A 21,825-nucleotide genomic window follows, 5' to 3' on the forward strand; every position below is an offset into this window, starting at 1 on the left:
GCAGCGTTTGATTTCCCCGGGTAAACAAGTGTTTCTCTCGTGTGATTTTTCTGATTCCCGTTCTTGCCCTTGGGTTTATATTTAAGAATGCAGCATCTCCCCTTAGGAAGGAAGCCCCCTGCAGTGCTCCCCCAAACCCTGAGGGCCAGGCACAAAGAAAACAAAACTCTCTGCCCAGAGTAATCGAGGACACATGCTCATGCCAGATTGTGTTTGGTTTGGGTATCCCAAAGTCTTTAAGCAATTTACATGAACAACCATTAGCATTCATTGGGAGGTATTTCATACTCCAGAATATATAGATGCTGGAATATCTGCATCACTTGCTATCTATTACAAAGGAATTTCTGTGAGCATTGCTCCTGTTGCTGCATGTCCAGGAGATGTATCAGGCATGAGTCAGGCATTGCTACACCAGGCATCCAGAACAGCTCGCTGGTGCTGTTTCTGCATGCCTGAACGCAGTTAACAATCAGATCTTTTGCTGTTCAGTTTAGCTTTCGTAACAACAAATAGTTAGGTCTGGAGAACGGCTAGTGAAAATGCAGTTTAAAGGAGCAGTATCTACTCCGGTACAATTGTTTGGGTGCTCCCTCTCAGTGCGGCTAGGGGCGAACTGGTGGCTCCCACACAAGCTCCATGGTGCTTGGGGGCAGTTTCACAGAATCACAGAGCGGTTGAAGTTGGAAGGGACTTCCGGAAGCTCCATGTCCCCCTTGTCCTGGGGAGCCCAGAGCTGCCCCCAGTGCTCCACGTGCGGCCTCACAGAGCTGAGCAGAGGGGCAGGATCCCACTGTAAAACACCACTGTAATCTTATTTACCCTTTTTTTTTTTTTTTTTTTTTTTTTTTTTTTTTTTTTTTTTTTCCATGCAGTAACATATCCAGGGTCTGTTTCTGTATACTCAGTATTTCAGAATGATTATTATGGCCAACAAACTGAGATGATCCACTAAGCTTCATGTTATATTATCATGTATCCAGTATATGTGAGCTAATGCAGTGTAGGATTTGGGTTTTTCTCTTCCTCACTAAGCATCTTCACAATTCCAAATTTTTTTCTGGTTTCAAATGAGATCAATTTTTTGCCCCTTCCAGTATATAAATACTTTGGAAAACAGACTGGAGATCCAAATTTGGGCAGGAGATGCTTCTTAGAAGGGCACAAGTGGGAAATGCACTGAGTCTGGGCAGAAGCTTGTGCTATGGAGCAGTGAAACTCGAGCTCCGTCTGCTGAAGGTGCCTGCTTGTCACCTTGGTAATAACACGTGCACACTCAGTACTGAAAAATGTCCAGGTTTGTAAGAATGCAAAATATTTTCAGGTTTTGCTTTATGACTTTTTCATAAAATTGTACCACAGGGTCATCTAATGTTTTCCTTCCTTTATATATATATATATATATATGTATGCATGTATGTATATATATATACATACATATACACAACACACACATATATATACATATATATATACATATATATATACATTTTTGTATATTAGTGTTTCTGTTGCCTCACAACATGCTTGCAGGCAAACAATGCTCACTTAAGGCAACTAAGGATATGTTTTTTTTTTTTCCTTAAAACTTACTGATCTTGCTGATTACCTCACACTGCTTGTTATTTGTGTCTTGATAATAGAATCAGTCACTGCTTGTTGAAACCACCTTAGTGGTAAATTAAAGGACACCATCAACTGCAGTTAATCCTACAGTAGTGGAATACTGAAGGAAAAACCAGATGTTTCAGAAGACAGAGGTAACTTAGTTTAGGATGGTGAAGGCTTTGAAATAGGAGCATTTAAATTTAATTACCTTGATCTATAATGAGGCATCTTAGTAAGTATGTAACTTTTAAAAGTGCTTTAGTTTCAAGAAATTCACCAAACCTAGGCCTAGTCAAGATAAATTATGTTCATCTGTTCAGACTGTCAGTTTCAAAAATGAAGCTGAAGATTAAACTTTGGTGAAAAGATTTACATCCCAGAGAAAGGACTAAGAAGTGGGCTATATGGATTCATGAAGAGATAACTTTTTGCTAGTGTGCTCAAACACTTCTATGAATTTTTGTTAGGGAATTGACCTCAAAATAAATAAACAACATTGTCCAGCCTGTGTGCAGGCTCTGAGAATTAATTCACATTTGTAATCTTATTTTATTTCTCCCTCCTACTGTCACACATGAAGACAAAATGTGACAAAATGTAGAAATTTCCAAAAATTATATGTCCTTAGCATCCTAGAACTCGAACAGTTGCTCTTTTCCTGGTTTGACAAGTCATGTTTTCTCCCTGTAATTTCTCTTACAGAATTGTTCAGTGCCCAAGGTTTACATCTGCACAGTCTTTTTGGGACAACAAGAGGCATTACACTCACTTTTGGGAAACAGTTCTCTGGATGGCAGAAGAGCACAGGTAATTTGCTGCTGTGTAATGGAAAGATTCTCTTCACAAAGAATAATTTTCCTTAGCTCACAAGTAAAGCTTTGCAATTCCGTTGGCTGCAGTGGAGTTGCTCTTTTATTTTTTTTTTAATTTTGTCTGAATTTTCAAGCACTTCTCTTAGTCTACAGAGAGTTGGAAAAACTATAAATTTTGCTGCTGAATTCAGGGAACTATGGATTGAGATTCTTGTATAGGGTTTTTATTGTTTTGTCTACGCATTAACAATATGAAAAACCTGTAGAGAAAGATCTTTTACTTTTCTTGGAGGATTAACTAAGCGAAAGATTCTTTTATGTTTCACGTGGAATTTACAAAGTGCCTTTTTTTCTTTCTTTTTCTTTTTTTTTTTTTTTTTTTTTTTTTATGTATCTCTTCAGGCTTTTCCTTGCATCTTAGAAAAGAATTACTTCTTTCCATGTTTATCACATAGCTAATTTTGCAGATTAATGCTGTCTGGTTTTCCCCATCCTTGAGCAATTTCCAGATTAGATGTGGGAAAGGTTTAGGAAATCTCTGATTTACTCCTCAGTTCTGCGCTTAGCAACTTTTATTGTGGAGATGTTTCTGGGTCATTGGTTGTGTTCAGTGGCCTCATCTGCCCTTTGGCAAAAGAAAAGTGGGTTTCAATGGCTTGAATCACCTGAAAAGCTCTTGAATTATCCTGTTAATCACAGCGAGCTGCCTGAGCAAGTACTCGTGAGCCAGGCTTCTTTTCCACATGCATTTGAAGAGGCTGCTTTTGTGGGGTCTATTCTGTGTGCTGGGGGGGTGCTTGCAGTGCCAGAAAGGTGTCTCATCTCTTCACCCTTTTTACCCATCCTCTTTGTCCTCCAGGTGCCCTTGTTGGTCAGTTTTCCCAAAGATGTGTTAATCCGTAATCCCAGAGTTGTGACTTTCATTTCAGCATTTTGCTCACTGTTTCTCTCCAAGGGCCTTGCTGGAGAGATGCAGCTAGTCAAGAGAGAGCGACTACAACGGAACCAAATACCTGAGTGGAGAAATCTAATACAAGGACCTAGTCTTCATATGCCATAATGTAACCCTCACAAGACAAAGTAAATTTTCCAGCAGATGCATTCAACTGGGAGATCTTAAAATCCATGCATGCAAAGGCTGATCATAAGCCTAAGTCTGAACCTTTCCTTCAGGAATACAAAGGGTTGGGGGTGTTTTGTTTTGTTTTGTTTTGTTTTGTTTTGTTTTCCCAGAATAGCATAATGGGATATCTGTGCAAATCTGTGCAGCAGGAATTGTAAATAACTGCAATGGTCGTTATTCTTGTTTTGCTTTGAAACTGTCTACCAGCTCCCCACCTATCAGGCCTTCAGTTACCTTTAGAGCAGAGATTAGCTTGTATATTTTTGTATACATATATATTTCTCTACTCGTATCCATAAGTTTGAAATTAATTGATACATATATTCAGCAGTGTGGTGAGCTAAATATAGGCTTGCTTACTCAATTATGTTTTCCTCAGTAAATGCAGGAAATCATAGAGAGCTTTCTGGAGTCTGGTTCCATGTAAGGGTTGGGTCTATCCAGATTGCAAAAGTTAAGCTTTCACCTGTGAGAAAACTCATTTTGGCCATGAAAAGGTAATCATAAGGAATGCTGGCATCAGATAAGCATTTCTGAAGTTATTGCTTGTCTGTAACTTGCTTTCAAGGGTATCCTGCTATGCCTTTTCCTCAGACATGTAAAAATGAGGTTTTGGGGAATGTGTATATGATAAAGGGTGGACCAGGGCCACCCACCCTGTGGCAAAAGAGAATCCTGTACCTTTTACTCAGTACTTTGTACCATTGCTCCTCAGCTGTATTCACTTTCCACTCAGTTGACACTGATGGAACTGGCTGTCAGTAACATGTACTTTTTTTTGAAGCGGTATTTCCAGTTTCCACTCTACAGGTATCAGTAGAAAATAGTTGCGTAATCTTCAGTCAAGATATAATCTTATTTCATGTGAAGGATTATGGAAAAACGTTAAAAGCAGTGAGTCTCAAAATGACTCAATTGAGTCTCCCTGTATATAAAGTGGTGTTCAGTAATGCTCTGTATTCTTGCTCTGTGCAGTGTGAGAGGAACATATCTGAACAGTGTTCTCTGTGTTATAACTAGAAGGCATTTTGCCTTGAATATTTCACTGCCAGTTTTGCTCCTCAATAATGCTTGTTTCATTGATAAGCAGTTATATTTCTGAAACAGTATAAATTTAATGTTAATTCAGTAAAAGCAGAGTTGGCAGTGGCATCTAGATTTTCCTTCCTGTCCATGCATACATTGTACTTCCTTCCCTTTTCATTTACAACCCCTTTCTTCCTCTGCTGTTGAAGTTTTCTTTGAATGTTGCTGCTACAGCTATTCAAAAGGCAGAAAAGTGTTAACTAGCAGGTGCATATTATGCTTTGTAGAGTCATGATCTCTCAAAGAGGAAACCAAAGATTAAACCAAGATAGCAGCCTGTGTCAGAAGTGTAATCAAGTGTCTTATCAGTTGTCATGATTCAGAACAAATGGGCATGGATGGAATCTGGACCAGCATCTGGGAAGCCAAATTCATACTGTCATGTGTGAGATGAAGAGCAGGCAGGAGAGGAGCAAGGTCAGGCAGTTTGCAGAGAAGCTGACACCATGTCTGGAATAGTAAGAGGCAGGAGGAGAGTTATGGGAGCAAAGCATAGGGAATGTTCTACAAGCCCACTGTCATACGCAGCCAAAAGGAGCTGACAGGGTTGCTTTGCTTCTCTCCTGGGCAGAGTACACCATGAAGCCAGTGGAGATCCAGACACAACAGCCTTTGATCCCCCTTTGGAAAAACTGGAAGTGACTGACTGCAACTGACTTGCATGACCAATCTGAGGTGAGGTAATCTCAGGTTTTTCCCAAGTGCTTTTACCCAAGTACTCAAGCAACTATCAAACCAAGCTGATTTCACCTTGACTCATTCTGTCAGGAGACAGTCACTGGCAGTTCTTTACAATTATACTGATTCTGCTCCAAAATTTTCAGTGAAATTTCCTCACCTACAAAATTTCATTCTTTGGATTTAATAAATCATAATGATAAAAAAAGCTTAAAAGAGACCTGCCCTTACATGTCAAGATGTAGCCAATCAATAACTTGCTCAGGTAATGCCCAAGCTTCCCACAGAAGTAGGTTATTTGCTAGTATGTTTTTGAGAAGTTAATAGCACCGTCTTTTCAAATATATGATAAAGGTCTCAGTTGTGGAACTGATAGGGGTATTTTCTTGTGAAGGAATACATTACTAGCACAAAAATGACCTAAAGAAACTTTGTATAACTTCCTTCCCAAATTAGGTAAGGCCAGTAAGTAGCCTTCATGGCAGAATTTGTTGTAACTCGTCGGTATACACATTTTTAGCAGAACTAAAGTAACCATTCAGCAGCCTGCATGCTAGAAGGTGGCACTTCACCCATCTTGTTTTCTCCTACTGCTTTTTTGTGCCAGCCTGCTTTCATCACACGTTCGTTATTCTGCACATCTTCCTCAAACAAGCTTACAACATATGGCATGAAACAAAAAACTAGGCTGCATTTCCCATTTAAGAAACAAACTAAAAAGCACCGTAATGTTTTCTGTGTAGCACTTGCCTCCAGTTACAATGTTGTCTTATGTAGTATCATCTTTGACCGTTATTTGAAGATCATTGCTGATAAACCTCTAGTTACTGTGGAAAAAAAGATATTTGCCATTATAGCTGAAGCACGAAGAGGGGAAATTTACATTTTTATTTCTTCCATACACAGCCACAGATGCTGTTAATAGTTTGGTTGCTGAAATGCAAGAAATGCATGAAATGGCAATTCACATTACAGGAGATGGGCTGAGGACAACTGTATACATTAGTGCATTTGCTAAAATTATAATCGATTTCAGTAGGACCTATCCTTGTGAAAGGAGCACAAGGCTCCTTAAGCACTCTATGATTCTGTGATTCTATGATTAGGTATACTAACAAAATGTCAAAAATCTGATCTTCTTCCAACTTTCTATTGGCAACTGCTGGTCCATTTTCATCATTTAGCTGACAGAGCAGTGTTTGCCCTTTGCTATAAACAGGTTTCCTTACCTATTTATAGGTAAACATAAAACATATATTAAAAAATATATATATAAAACAGGCTTCTTATGGCATATTTTGAACCCCTTTCTAATTCTGAAGCTGAGACCATTCTTCCAGAAGTCATTTAGGAAGTACTGTTATTTTCCTTTGTTTGCAAAGACTGGAAATTTTGCCAGTTTTCAAAGCAACTCAAAATTTGGGCAGCTGAGGAATTATGGGAAGGAACAAAACACTCCCAGTTTTAGATGACTTTTCAGGATTTGTTTCCACATGTAGGACAGACAGTATCTCCCATAAGGAAATCTCCAAGTTTGTCACCTGCCAGTCCTCATTCCTCTCCTCTCCCTTTCCCTCTTCAGTCCTTTTTGCTGAGCTTGTGCTGCTTCTCGGTTTTCTACAGTTTATTTTATAAATGGATGGGAAGCTAAGTAATTTCTCCTTATCTAAACTTTTTTTTTTTTTTTTTTTTTTTTTACTTTAGAATAGCATAAAATTTCTTTATGTGGTTTATCGTGCAGTCTAGCATCCAAATATTATTAGCAGTTTCAGGGTTATATGCGTGAGACTCTACTGATATTGCTGTGATATTTAATTTGGTCGTTAGGGGGAAATGTTGTACAAAGATTGTGTTACCTCTGAAATAATCAACTTTGGAGTCTTCTGTGGACTAGCTGGTGGAGGGAGTAAAACAGTCCTTTTCAGTATCCAATACTTCCCATAATTTCATCCTGAAAATTCACATGTCATTCATTGTGTCATTTTCTGTTGGTAAAAACTATATTTAAGACTAAATACAGTTTTTTGCTTCACTCTGCTTTTATTACATATTTATAATTTTATGTTGATATTATATCTTCCTTAAATGGGAGATGCCATCAAGCTGCTGCTTCTCTCAGCCTAGGCCTTCATCTCTCAGCTTCTTTTTCACTCACTTCAAGTTCCCCATCACACGTTTAAATTGCATCCATCTCAAATACTCAGCATTTTATCTGTTTTCAAATATCTGTGATAAGCTTTTGCTTAGGATTTACAGTATTACTTGTAACTATCCCAGATTCTGTCAGTGGCAAGACAAGTAATGCTAAAGGAAGAAGAGTGATGATTTTTCTGACTGATGTCCCTTGCTGAACTTCAAAATATTATTGTGGCATTATTGTCTGTACATTGCTAGCAAGCTGCCCAGCTTTCAGAGTTAAAATCTGGTGGCATTTCCCACTTTTTTGCTAATTAAGTGTATTTCTAATGGTATACCAGGCCTTTTTTACAATAAGCTGTCTCCCAGTAGAGTTCTCATAAAGTCCATCTTGAAAATATGCTAACATTTTGTATGCAAATCTTTCTTCCAAGGAGATCACAGAATAAATATAGAAGATCAGAGAAAAAGATCAGAGAATAAGCATAGAGAACAGAAAACTTGTCAAACTTTGAATGCCAAGTCTTTTTATAATTTTACTCTGGAGTGCAAAATTAGAAAAAAAAAAAGTCGGTTTTACTGAAAAATGAAATATAATGGAATTAGGACTACTGTCAGTTTGCAATGCCTTTTTGTAATGCTGAGCTCTCTCAGGGAGTTAAAAAACAGTCAAGAAGTTAAGGGAAGCTCTGTTGTATTGTTTGTTTCACTGGTCCATGTGTCAGTTCTTACAGACCTGAGAAACTCCTTTTTGAACCCCAGACATTGGGCAGTTTTGGAACAAGTAGTTCTACTTTGACTGGAAAACCCAGTTTCTGTAGCTTGCCTTGCTGAGCTCAGTGCTTTGAAATTTGCTGAGGAAGTTCAGGATTTTCTGGGCAAGCATCTGGTGAAACTCTATGGAGAGAGTTCTCAAAATGGTAATTTTAGCAGACATCTTTGTTTTTATAAACAGTTGTAAACCTTGATCTTTATGGTTTCTCCATTCTTAATCATAAAATTAATACTATAATATTATTACAATTTTTATGTCTCAATAGAAAGAAAATAAAAGGATACTTTCTGCTATGTCCAAGAGGTATTACAAAAAAAAAAAAAAAAAAAAAGGTTTAAAGAAAGACTGGAGCTCAGACCTGGTCTGTTAACAGCAGTTGCTGACTGAAACATTCTGTTCCTTTTATGCGATCTATAGCGATAAAATACCCATAATACCTGCAAGACTTAAGTCAGTTTTGTTCTGGACTAGGTGTATTTTGGACAATTGTGTCAATTAGCATTGTTTAGGTGGATGAAATCAAGACATAGGCAATTTATTCTCATTACAAATGTGAAGAAAAATGTTGCTTGCTGCATTAAAAAGAAAGGGTGTAATTTTCTACTGTATTTTCTGACAAAGCAAAAAATAGCAATCTTCTTAGAGTCAGTTTAGATAAAAGAGGATTTTTTTATGTCACCAAATGGAGATTTTATTCCTTTGTGTATAATTTATAAAATCTAAACATTTCAGCATTATAAGTACAGGTTTAGAGAGCTTATGTTTTTCTCAGCTAAGTGGAAGACATTTGGGAAAAAAAAAAATTATTTTTTGTCCTCACCACTTTTGAAAAGAGTTATATCTTCATAATATAGAGGATGTTCAAGAATGCAAAGGCATTTACTGTTTATTTAAGGTACTTCTTGAGAGAGCACCATTAATACAGCAGCCACAGTGTCTTCAATGTATATGGACCATCTCAGGACATGTATAGACTGCTACAGGGAACAACTGCCATTACTTAGTCAAACCTTGGTGGGTAGCCGTTTTTCCCCACTTCTCCAAAAAAGACAAGCTATGTTGAGAAAACTTTTGGGATTGTATTATTTCAGAAAATGAGCCAGGTTGAGGTTCCTGCAAAGTGAGCAGTCTCTCTTTACTAGTACAGTTTTGCAGCCAATAGAAAGAAACACATTCATCTTGGGCAAGGGAAAGAAAATCATCATTTGGAATGTGTCGTTGGATCTATATAAAACAATACTGTGATTAATTGTGCCTAAATTTTATCTTAAGAAGGTGCTTTTCTAGCAAGGAAATGTCTCTGGAAGCCAGACATATGCACTGTTTGCAGGGACACAGAGAAATATTCTGCATTTTTTTGGGGAAGTGTTGGAAATGGCACTTAGGTTTGTCTGTGTAGGAGAAGATACACTATGGAAGGTTTTTTAGAAACTAGGTAGTAGGAATTGTATAGTTTTGTGAAGAATTAAATACAGTTTGCTGCAAACTCTTCAAACTCTTCTCGAAGATAAGGTTCCTGTAAAGTAAGAGGGTTGGCTGTATGACGTTTGTAGGAAAGCGGTGGAGTGGGGAAGTGGGGAAGACATTTAAAGGTAGAACAATATTCTGCTCTGCAAGAATGGGACTGCATACAAGAGCTTTGTGTTCACAAAGATACTCAGTTTCTGTGACTCTGAATTCTGTAACATGATTTGCTTCAGGAGGAAGCATCTGTGACAATAAGGCTGGAGCAGATAATACTCTGCTGTTTCCCAGGCCCATGAGGAGGGCAACTGTTGCAGTGCACAGAAGGCCCCTCTACGAGGCAGCAGAGCCCCAAAGAAGCAGGCTGAGATCCTGGGGTGATCCTCAATCTCTGCATCTGGGGCTTATTTCCTCCACAAAATAAAGTTGTATCTTAAGTACAAGGAAGTAGAGGCGGGTCGCAGAAAAGCAGAGTGTGCCTTGGTGAAACGTGGGGGAGGAGAGCTGCGCTGCCGCAGGCCTTGGCCACGTGGGCCGCGCTGTGCCCCTGCTGCAGCCCGTGCAGGTCCCTCCTGCTCCTCGCACCGGGCGCTGCAGCGCAGAGGCGCCTGGTCCCGGGACGTGCCGGGCACAAAGCCACCAGGCAGCGGCAAGGAGATGGGGAAATCCCGAGCCTTTCAGTTCTGCCCTCGCTGCTCAGGGAGCTCTCAAGGCCTGAGCAGGAGGAATAGGCCAGGGCTGCCGCTGTGCCGCCAGCGGGACGGCCTCCGCTCCCTGCCTGTGTCTGTGTTCCCGGGAGAGGCCGTTCCCGGTGGTTGGCCGAGCGGTGTGGGCAGCGGGCCTTTTTTTCTAGTCATAATTCTTAATTCAAGAGTCAGACTCAGTTTTCATGATTTTTCCAGAATAGTATTAGTGGAATAGTCACAAAATGCAGCGAAATTCTGTCTTCTTTTTTTTTTTTTTTTTTTTTTTAGCAGAAGATGGCATACGACAGTGCTAAGCGTCTGGAGTTCATACGTGTGCTCTTCCGGTCGCTCTTGGAATGGAGTAACATTCCCTTCAGCATGNTTTTTTTTTTTTTTTTTTTTTTTTTTGAAGTTTGTATTCCCCAGTGCTAAACTTCCTGCCTTGTTGGGCAGAACAGTTTTGTAGCTCTTGGAATGGAGTAACATTCCCTTCAGCATGAGGTGCCACCAGAGAGCTGAGGCACTGCAGCCTTGAGTGAAGGAAGTTTTCTTCATTGGTCCCAGTATTCTGTTGCTGCTTGCAGAAATGCTGATCAAAAATGCTGCTAAAATGTTTTTCTTTCGGGCTACATCAGGTGCTATTACAACAGGACTGCAAGAAGCAGAAGCGAGTGGAGGGAAAATAAAGAGAAAATAGAAACAGCTCAGGAAAAGTACTGACCTGTTGCTACTCAAGACACTTCGTAATCACAAGCCTGTAAGAGAAAAATCCCATGAATCACTTTTCTTTGAAGTATTTTAAGGAGGCTGGTTGAATAAATCCTTTAAGAGAATACCATTTTGTATTAGCCATACCATTGGTACTATAAAATACTATGTAGATTACCCACTTGGACAATCAGAAACTAGAATATTGGTAGAAAAAATGTTAAAACACATTCCCATGAAGGCTGGGATGGCAATGTACCTTTTGAGTTTCCCCTGAAATGTAGATAAAGATATTTTCAGTTATTCTCTTTGTAAATGCATTGCAAGGAGTTTGTAGTAATCTAAGAAGTTACACAATTATTATGCGTTATTCCAAATTTGATACTGAGTTTCACATTGAGTGGCAGAGAAAAATTGCCTTATATGTACATTTTATTTTAGGGTCAATGTACTTAAATAGATCTTAGGAAATAGGCTTGGAAGTTGAGTGCACCTCCATGCTCTGCTGCAGGGTCAGCAACGCCTTGGCATCTCATATAGATATTTGCGTAAGCTGTTACATAAAATCTCCAGTCACAGAATTTTTGCAAGTTACTTACATCACCTATCGCAATCCCTGATTAATATTCATCACCATTTAAAATCAGGTCATTTTATATGGTGAAATGGCTGAATTTACGTAACCAAGGATCAAACAGTGTTTAAATAAACCAACTTTTCCCAAGGTCAAGCCAGAGCTTTGTAGAAGAGACAAGGTCCTTCTCTTGTTTTCGTGCATCGAACCAGGCAACTAGACAGGACACAACTCTCCTCATTTGTGGTTCTGCCATAGAGGTTTGTGGATCCCTACTCTTCCGCAGAGCATTTCCCAGCTTCTCCTATTGTTTCTCTATGGTTGCAAATCATCCGCATCAAAACAAAATTACACAACTTTGCTGCACTCTCCATCATAGTGACAAATACATGATTTTATGTGAGTTGTTTTAGGCTATTCGCTGTATATTGGCCTGAGTCTGGAGAAAGCATTCAGATACACTTCAACATGTCATTGGACTTTAAGAACATGCTTATAGATAAGCATAACGGTCTCCTGAGCAGAGGTTAATTTAAGAACGTATTTAAATGTGTTTCTGAAATAGGAAGTGCTGTTCATTCTATTCAATGCTATTAATCCTATGCTATGAATAGCATAATACTCTTTTATAGGTCTTGTATTTTGCCTATTAAGTTGTAAGTTTCTTGAGTTTTTCTTGCCTTCTTCTCATAATTTTATTTCCATCTCTCACTAACAACACCCTGTTAAGCATAATGGTCCATGCCTTGAAGAAAACACATGTTTTTATGCAAAGACTTAGGAAAGCACTTCCAGTTCTCCGTGGAATTCCAAAAGACATCATTTCCACACCTATTTTCATTAAGTATCAAGCAAAGTTAGAAATTGCATTGAAAAGACCCTTTCATGCCTACCAAAAGCAAAAGGAGTAAGAAAACAAACAAAAATGTGTCAAACATTTTGCAAAAGTGCAAACATGGGTCCTCCACCAGGCAGCTGATGTTGGGGAGTGGGGGCAGATGGGCAAGCTTGAGGCTTCATGACAGCCTGGTCCCTACATGTACCCTCTGTGCAGGGACCTGGATAGGCTTCTTGCAGGTTCAAATGCTGCTGGTGCCATTTGCAGTCTGCTGCTGGGAATGCTGTGCTGGGAATTTTGAAACTGCTTGGAAAGACCTGTCTGTTGCGGTTTGGTCAGCCATAAGGAAATGTGCTTGCTGATTCCAGTTTCTGGAAGGAACAGCATTTGGAAGTAACATTAATCATCTTAGATTTAGTAGCTTGCGGAGAGCTCATACTTCAGGAGCAGATGCTTGTGAAAATAAAAAATCTTAACATGAACATGAAAAATCTTCACATTAATCCCCTTGGAGACTGATAATTCTTGTCATTAACAAATGTTTGTTATTTGTGGAAGAATGGAAAGATGCTGAGTGTATCTCAGCCTCTGTATGAGCTCCAGTGGCCTGGAAGGGCTACTGATACATAGCAAGCAGAGAGAAATACACTTCTCTCTGTTTATGCATACGTATATATGCATTGCTGCTTCGTTATATCTTCAGGTGGTATCTATACTTGCAAGTTCATAATAGAGCAGCTTGGAAAACAGCTCCTAGGGACCTTGGAACCCTATTTCAAGATAAATCTGCCTCAGTACTGCTAGCGTTTGTCTTAGACACAGGCCCTGACCCTACATGAGCTTTGTGGCGGTCCACAAAGGAGTGAGGATATTAGGACAGTGTGGATTGGAAACGACCCTTTGGAAATACCAATCTCTTGTAGACCTGTCTTTACACTATTAAATTATAGAAAACCACAAGTTGCTTCATCATAGCCCCATAATATTTGCTTAGATTTTACTCTTAACTTAAATGAAGCCGGGATTTAGTCTGCATGATGTAACTGTGGGCATTTTTCTTCCTACTCTGGATCATGTGCTCTATAGTTCTTTATATTTGTGCAAATAAAGAAAAATTTTCCAACTCTACTACTAAATAAGCACATGACTGTTAAATCACTGCCTAATAATGCAGTGTTTTCTGGCCTTTATACCAATACTGGTGAGAAGATGAGGTTTTAGTGATGCTTATCTCTTCAACAAATTAAAACATTTTTATTTGGAAAATAAATATGAGAGTAAGAAAGCTGATTTCAACACTGAAAAGTTGTGGTAATTTTTTTTAATTAAAAATTTTCTAAGCTTTACTATTGAAAAAGTATATGAATATTAAATTATACTTCAGAAGAGCACTTAAAAAGAAAATTTGCTTGGTATTTCAGAGTGGAATCAATTTCACCAGGGCAAGGCCAAGGACCTGTTGCAGAAAAGATGATAAAGGATGTTACAGAACTAAGAAATGGAGTATTTCTGCAAAAATGGCACCTGGCAGTTTCATGGTTGCTGGCTCTGGAGGAGCTTGTGAAAATTTTTACAGAGCCAAGTATATCGTTTTGGTGCTGCAGTACAATGTTTTCAAGAAGTTGGTGGTGAATCAGAGTTGTGCTTGGTAGTTGTTATTTATAGAATGCAATGCACATAAAGATGCTCTAGAATTAAGAATTTGCTCTTGTTTCTTATATTGCTATGCAAAATGCTACCCACCCTCTGGAGGCCTTCCACTCAATTCCATGTTTACCTTTTTAAAGGATTTCAGTAATAACTGAAAAGCTGGGAAATTTTAAAGACGAGGAACTGATCTATGGGAAAGCTTACTTCACAAATACCAAATTGTAATTTTTGTCAAATATATCACTCTGAAAATAGTGCTCTTTTGCCTGCTCTCACAAGCTCATCTTGCTTAGATGTTCAAATCTCTGATTATTTTTTAATTATTTGCATATTTTCACACTCCCTTCATTCTTTCTACCCGTCAGTAAAAGGGAGGTCAGTATTCAAGCTGTGGTGATAAAGCCACATACAAAAGCAAGATTATCTATGCTTCTTACACATGTGGCTCCTATTCTACCATCTTTGTTATTTTATTCTGATAAATTGTTCTTCATTTTAGATTTAATTTATGTCTTCTCTCCTCAGTTTTCTATGTTTATTTGTGTCTTTTGATATTTCTCCTGGAGCCTGACTCAATCCAAAATGTCATTTCAAAGTGCAATTACATTACTCTTTGTTCTTCCTTCCATGTATCAAGCAGAGAAATTACTGTATCTTGCTGAAGTGCTCTTATTATTTAATAAGTTGAATTCTGCAGCACCATGTTGCTTAAAATTTGGTTAGTTGCTTAATTGAGCTTAACAATAGAGCAATAAATATCTTCACTATCTGTGTTTCTTGTATTTCAGTCCCTGAGAACTTCTGACCCAATTTAAATTCTGTGTCCTGTGAAAAATTGCCTGTCGATGTGCTTCAGAACATTCTTAAGGTAATACATTGGGCAAATGACCAACAAAATACAAAACAAATCATCATGCGATCTTCCAAACCATCTGTTTATATTATCTTTTCTAGTTAATAGATTTTTGGGTTATTTATTTTATAAATACATGAACAGAATTAAGTGACGGGTAGCACTGCTGGCAGGGAAGACTTCTTGAGGAATCCAAAGTCTCCATAAGCCGCAACATTTTCCAGATTTTGTGTCTCATTTACACACTGGTACCAATAAGTATGACTATTTATCAGTAACTAGCATCCAGCATATGCAATAGAAGTGCATAATCTGAGGAAATACAGAATAGACAAAGAGAACAACCTTTACCAGCCTTGGCTTTTCACAGACTATGTACCACAGAATAAGTTGCAATGGCACCAAAATTCCTGGTAGTACCTTTTTCAAATGCATCAACAACACAAGCTGACGACTTAGTCCCAGAGATACAAAAGAATGTAAGAAGAGATAAAGCCACAGCAGAAAATATAAAGAAGATTTTGCATTTCTGTTCGTGGTAGATAAACGCTGAGGGGTTCCCAGCATGAAACCTCATCTGCAGTTGCATGAGGTGATCTGTCTCAAACAGGAGATTTGACACAATGATGTGGACAGAGCACATTGTATATTTGACACATATGTCACAAGTAGTAGGGACAGGATAGTGTTCACCCGGCTGTTGTAGAGGAAGTCAAGGATGAAGCAACTGAACCACTGCTGTGTTGGTGGCTCCCTTTGAACTGCCTTGATGTCAGCAATTCGGTGTGTGACAAGTGTGATTCCTGCTCCTAAAAGGATTCAAGGGGAGTCTGGGGGAACTGCAGCTCAAGCTTTGATGCTTACATTGAAAGAATTTGAAGAAATTAAGGAATATAAATAGTAGGAAAACGGATTTGGTGCAGAAGAGTCATGGTGGTTTTTGTGAAGCAAAGTCAAGGAAGGAGTGAAATCAGGGGCTGCTTGAAATCAATTGGATTGCAATTTGAAATATTTGCCAAAGTCTCCACCTGAAGAGCCATAAAGAAAGAAATTTTCCATTGAGTAAGAGGAAATGTGTACACTTGCCTGGAGGCTGGACACCAAGGGCAGAAGTAAATGCTCTTCATAGCAATGAGACATCCCTGTTAAAATCCTGTGGTTCTATTTGCTGCATTCTGTGCCATTTAACCCACCTGTGAATGTTCTGTGGAAGGGATTATCAGTGAGGTAACATCACTGAAGGTGTCCAGAGAAATAAAACCAAAGTGAACTGAAGAACCGCTGAGGAATCATATGCAGAACAGTAGGTGCAAATGTCTATAGATAAATATAAAGTAATGCACATGGGGAAAAATCATAGCTTATAAAGCAATCTGATACCAGCTGCCATTCATGAAAGAGATGCCAATGTTGTGGCTTACATCTGTGATTAACAGATTTGAGTTTGTATTATTTATACAGGAAAACAAAAATAGTTGCCTGTGATAAGAGTAGTGTGTGATATAAAGGAAATAATATATTTCAAAAAGGGACATTTCTTCAAAATGGAGTTTACTACAACAGACAGAAACACAGTTGCAAGGATTTAGGGCCATGCACATTTACCTGTGAGCCAGATTTTTTACTCTAATTTGTCTCTTGGATTTTTGTGACATATGGAAAGACAGCGTGCAAATCTTCTTTGCAAAATTTTATAGCTTTTTATATAATGTTGTATTTAGAAGCTGTGTAATGTGTCTCCGATGTTCCACTACATAACAAAAATACTTTACAAGTTAGTTGCAGGAATATGACACTTAAGGTTCTCTTTCTGCCCAAACATTTTATATTAGCTTTTTTCTGTGTACAATAAAGATTTATTCTGAAATACAGATGAATAAGAGGCCTGTGTTGCCAAGCAGAATTCAAAAACTCCTATAAATATGCTCAAACAAAACCAAGAGCTTTCAAACATCTTTCCTAAGTGAAGCCTCTTTTTGTTCTAAAAACTATGTTTCAAAATACTCTGTCATTTTGCCCTTTAAAGACAGGTTCATTCATCAACATATTGTAAATGGTTGTTTGTAGATGACTAGTTTTGCTTTAACATCTGCAATGCAAAGATTACTATAAATTGCCATGGAACCAAATCCATACCATCACCCAAGCTCTGGCTGCTTTTGACATTCTTTATTATCATAATAGATATTTGATTTTCCAGTGTGTTTTTATATGCAGAATGAATTGTTGCTCCATTCAAATTTTAAATGTTAGATTTTTTTTCTCTTCTTTTCCTTTCATTCTGCTCCGTCTCTTGAAATAAAGCTTACTACTGAATAGCAAATCATGTTTCTTTGTTGGTGTTCTGTAATCCCATCTCCTAAAATACCTCAGAGAAAAAGGGCTGCATTTGTTTTCCTTTATTACCCAGGGATTTTGAAGATATGCTCAATCCATAAGAATAAAAACCCTGTTAATCTTCTTTTGTAGCAAATGTCGGGCTCCAAAAGCCAGTGACGCCACAGGAGTGATGACGGTGGGAAGTCGAGCCCAGGGGTAGAGAAGAGTGAACCCCAAAGCCTCTGCACGTCTGCCCCAAAGACAACTCGGCAAACGGTGATGTTCCTTCACTGTAAGCAAAACAAAGATCATCTTGGCTCCGTTTTCCTTGTCTCTAACATTGGTCTTAAAAACAGATTAATTCCTTCAAATTTAGGAGATGTAATACACTCCATTTCTTTACTGTTACTTTTTGCTTGCTGCTCTGTCACGGACATTTGCACTTCGAGGTGAAAGTCAGAAAGATATCTGTTTTAATTATTCCCTTTCCCCTGAATATTTACCTTTTAATTTGACAATCCAAATGAAAAACTTTTCTGGCCTTTTTGGTAGATCTCTTTGCTCGTACTCATACCCAATTAAACTGCCACAAGTGTAATATTATTTTGATAAGCTTTATACATCTGCCATCTAAAAGTCCTACCTATCTACTAGTAAAAACCTAATATTGCTGCATTGCATTTGAAATGATTTTCTCTGTGTTCATTACCTAAGATTTAGACAAAAACACTTAAAGAATTTTAATGATCACACTAAGGACTGGGGGTTGAAATAACAAGTGCGAAGTGTGAGGACAGTTGTTCCATTTACATGTGTTGTTACTCTGTTTACACAGCAAATTTAGCACTTATGCCTATAGATGGGTGATATTAGCTGTCCCTGCAGATGGCTAATTAAGCAAAGGATATGCAGTACATCCCGCCTATTTACACTCACTTATTTACACTTAGAGCAGTGGCCACAGACAAATCAGATATGTAACTGCTAATGTATGAATGTGGCATATTTAGTATTTTCATGATTCTTACTGTTTGACATAGATGCATTCTGGTATTATGATTTTATTATTCCTTAATCTAACCATTAGAAGGAACCGAGTATGATAATGAAGACTCCTGCTTCAATGTACACAGCAAAAATCATTCTGGTCTAAACTTCAGAGATGTGAAAATATAAAATATTGCTCTTTTGTGGATTATAATGTTCAGTATTAATATGTCAATAATGTACATGAAATTACCCAGGAATATCAATAGCTGGAGTAAGACACATGCACAAAGTGTTAAAGTTGTTTCTTCTAGTAAGCTCTCAAAGATATGATGTGAGACCTCACTGATAATTTTAGAGAGTAACTTTCCAGATTGGGTGGCCCTATCTGAGCTGCACAACAGGGAAAGCAGCAAACTGTAGTATAGGAGCACCCAAAAGAGCATTTTGAGAAAGAAAATGAGCATTTTGAGATGGCAGCGGTGGGAACTCCATTGTTTCCCTCGGCTGCTGAAGCCACGTTTACTAAATATCCTTAAGCACCCAAAAGCAGAGGTCACATCTTGTGATTTAAGCCACAAGAACACATTTTACTATGTATATTATACATATATATATATATTTATATATGTGTGTGTATGTGTGTGTAACAGGTATATATCTTGTTTCTGTGTCTGGCAGTTTGCAGGATTTTAAAGGGTATATTGCAAACTTTTCTATGATTGATGATCTAGGAATCTTTCATTCTGAAGATAACATGAAAATGCCAATTTAGCAAATTAGATTTGTGTTTTTTGTCTTAAAACGCATTATTTATGTTAAATGAATAGTAGCTTAGAGCTCTGTAGCTTGGAGGGTGAATTTGATTTAACAATCACAGTTTGTTAAGCAGAAATAACAAGGAGGCAAGGCTATACTATTCATATACATACTTTTTCCCATGTGGTGATGGCACAGAGGACTCCAGGATGGTTTTTTTTTAACCTATTTCCTATTAAATAGCATTTTAATTAATTATTTGTTCTTACATATGTCATACACTAACATGTAAAATATCCATGGTTTTGCATAAGTCAGTAATTTTTCATGGATGATAGTCTTACACTTTCTGACTACCCAAAGAAGGACTTTAAAGGAATACTAGGAAGTTGTTTATATCCCATTCCCAATATTATATTAGTTAATTCATATTCATTTTTTTTCCTAGAGAAACTTCAGTTAATCCTCTAAAATCTTCTTAAACAGGGCATCTATAGCAGCTGAACCAAAATAATATTATTATGTGCTTACCAACACAGTAAATAGGTTTGAGACTTTCAGAACAAACCTACCTTCGTGTATCTGAGAAGGAAATTTCTAATTCTTCCTGTTTCTTTTCTTAAACCATTAAGCATCAGAAACCTTTCTGAAGATCATGTGGCTCTGAGGATGGGAAGGTCTGTCCACATGTACTCGGTGGAGTATTGACTTCTTTACCAAGGTTCACCTCAGTAGAGTCTTTGTGAGGTGCTTCCATCATGCTATGTACAGGCATAGGACATGACAGCCCCAAATCCTGCACTGCAGTCACAGGAGAAAATCACCCTGCTTTTACATGGTGTACAGTGTGGAAAACAGAATCCCATAGTTAGCTAAAAAAAGGGAAAAAAAAAAAAAAAGATCATTAGACCTACCGCTGAGAATATTCAATAAGGGATAAGCAGGATGGCTGAATAGGAAAAGAGATTTAATCACAGTTCACCATTTTAGATGCATGTAGCTTCGTAATGGATTTTCCTGTCAGGAAGATTACACTTTTCCTCCTCAAAAAAATTGCAGACAATGTTAAAAGTGGTGAATGATACCAGAGGATGCTGCATATAATGAACCCTGAACCCCAAACAGGTGGTTCTGCAGTTGTCCAGCCCCCCACTTTTATTTTTTAGGTTTATCTTGGGGTGAATTTGATGAGATGATAGACTTCAGCTGTGACATTTGGAGAAATATTTCGGCTAAGAGGGACTCTCCAAGCTGTCTGACAGCAAACTCCTTGTAGTTCTGCCAAGAACACTTTGCTAATGGATGGTAGAAAATGCACAGTCACTGAACACAAGAAGTTAGAACCGGCCTGTGATGGCCAGACTGGGAGATAAAAGCCAGACTCTCTTCACATATCTGCAGGAAGGAAGCATGTGTTCAAAATTAATATCAAAAGTAATGACAGAAGTGGGTCTATGGTGTTTTTGCATTAAAACCTGCGAAATGACAAATAAAGCTGCTGCTATCTGAAGCTGACCATCTGCAGTGCCTCTCAGCCATCAGCCACAGACATTAGGAAAAGGATCGGCAGATGTACTGATGATTTTTTGTCTCATCCAGGTTTGGAAGCTCAGTGACTTCTTCCTCACGACCTGCATCCCCAGAACTGTGTGACAGACACATCTCCTGCCAAATAGGCCTCCAGCTCTGACAAATGCCCTGTGGATGTTGGGTCTGTTTGCTCTGCAGTGTGCTGGGCCACTTGATTCCACTTTTTTTTTTGCACATAACTATAAATTTTGAGGCTTCGAGAGCTACCATAAAATTTTGTATGTTTTGTCTCATTTCATACAGGAATTTCTAAATCTTAGGACTTAGGCTGCTTAGAAAACCCTCTATGGAAACCCTCTGGTCGTGCAAAACTGATCATGTAACCCTAAAACATGTTCTGCATCCACAACACTTCTCAATATGTTCCATGAGGCCTGTTAATTCATTAAGGGCTATTAGCTGCAAAGTTATGGATACTTATTTCAGGTAAGGAAACCCTTAAAATACAGTTATAGGCATAGTCTATAGGATCATTACTGATCCTCTTAGACACTTGATGCTGTGAGTTGGGGGTACCCAACACACTATGGCCGTGTAGAAGTTTATCAAGCCGAACTAAATTTAACCATGGACTTCTAAGTTAAGAAAAGAAGATTTAATCAGACCATATTAAATTTCATGAATAACAATCAAAAATATTCTGATTTTAGTCTTGGATCAAAAGAGATTGACCAATGTCTTTCGGGATTGCTCATTTCCTTTTTCTACATGGATTTCTGGCCAATAAATAAGGAAGAGAATTAAAGACAACAAATAAACACTGCTTGTTTGCCACATGCTTGTATATTTGTTTGGCCCAGAGTTGCCAGGTCGTGGTGCTACCTGTTTGCATTGTTCTTTTGGTCAGATATATCTTTTTCATTTCCTTTATAAACAGGAAAATTATTTTAGCGAGCCAATATCTGCTATTTTGCATCATCCTTGTGATGTAGCCAACTTCAGAGACGTGAAGTCTATTTTGTATCCTGATTCTACTGATGAAAAAATAAAAATAAAGACAAAAGGAAAGACATCTTGTTTTTTCTACAGAGAAATTATGAGGAAGGACCATGATGATCATTCCAATCAATAAGTGTTGTTGAAAGTACAGTTCTATCTTCTTTTATTGCAGAGTAACACTGGTTGCACTCATGCTTGAGAATTCTGTATCTCTTTTTTTGGCACGAAAGCTGCAAGATC

General features: G+C 38.1%; 1 long non-coding RNA gene across 3 annotated transcripts; it reads left to right on the plus strand.

The window, feature by feature from the left end:
* Window positions 1–2,322: 2,322 nt before the first annotated feature.
* Window positions 2,323–21,311, plus strand: LOC112956435. 3 transcript variants are annotated; one of them, XR_003251049.1, is made up of 6 exons: window positions 2,323–2,415; window positions 3,376–3,500; window positions 5,201–5,304; window positions 14,927–15,006; window positions 17,461–17,602; window positions 20,656–21,311. It is a non-coding gene; the product is annotated as an uncharacterized LOC112956435 (long non-coding RNA). The 3 variants fall into 3 exon arrangements; XR_003251050.1 differs by lacking the exon at window positions 3,376–3,500; XR_003251048.1 differs by lacking the exons at window positions 2,323–2,415; window positions 3,376–3,500; window positions 5,201–5,304 and adding an exon at window positions 10,982–11,125.
* Window positions 21,312–21,825: the final 514 nt, after the last annotated feature.

Source organism: Nothoprocta perdicaria, unplaced genomic scaffold (assembly GCF_003342845.1).
Source record: "Nothoprocta perdicaria isolate Ctin4 unplaced genomic scaffold, notPer1 scaffold_63, whole genome shotgun sequence".
Classification (NCBI taxonomy): domain Eukaryota; kingdom Metazoa; phylum Chordata; class Aves; order Tinamiformes; family Tinamidae; genus Nothoprocta; species Nothoprocta perdicaria.